The following is a 794-nucleotide window of genomic DNA, read 5'->3' on the forward strand; positions in this document are numbered from 1 at the left end:
CCCTCCGCCAGCATCCTGACTCCTTTTTCTGCTGTAGTTTTCTTCGTCTAAAATAGTATTATTTTACCGTTTCATTTACATCTACTTCCACTCCATCAAGGCAAGGGTGTCTGTCCCTTGGTCCTTTGCTGTTTCCCCAGCGCCAGACAGTGCCTAGCAATTAGGACAGTGGTTCTCAACCTGTGGGTCGCGACCCCTTTGGGGGTTGAACGACCCTTTCACAGGGGTCTCCTAAGACCATCTGAAATCACATATAATTACATATTGTTTTTGTGATTAGTCACTGTGCTTTCATTATGTTCAATTTGTAACAATGAAAATCCATCCTGCATATCAGATATTTACACGACGATTCATAACAGCAGCAACATGACAGTGATGAAGTAGCAACGAAAGTAACTTTATGGTTGGGGGTCACCACAATGTGAGGAACTGTGTTAAAGGGTCGCCGCATTAGGAAGGTTGAGAACCGCTGCCTTAGAGGCTGGGACCCCTCCAGGCGTGACCCCTCTGGTCAGTGACTCGCCAGGAAGCGGCCCTTGGAATCGGTGCCCCTGGCGGCCTGTCTGCAGGCCGTGGCGCATGTCAGCGACTGAGCCCCATTTCCAGGTTAACAGCTGCTGGAGTCGAACGTGCAACCCCAGGTTTCCTACTGGAAGAGAAAAGGGGGGGAAGCAGCTCCCAAAACGGAAATAAAGAGCTCATGCCCAGGACGGGGTGGGTGTGCTCTGGTAGAGAGACCCGCACCGAGTCCGCTTGGGGCATTTTTATCCTTTTCTGCTGTGAGAATCTTA

This window comes from Myotis davidii, unplaced genomic scaffold (assembly GCF_000327345.1).
Source record: "Myotis davidii unplaced genomic scaffold, ASM32734v1 scaffold665, whole genome shotgun sequence".
Taxonomy (NCBI): domain Eukaryota; kingdom Metazoa; phylum Chordata; class Mammalia; order Chiroptera; family Vespertilionidae; genus Myotis; species Myotis davidii.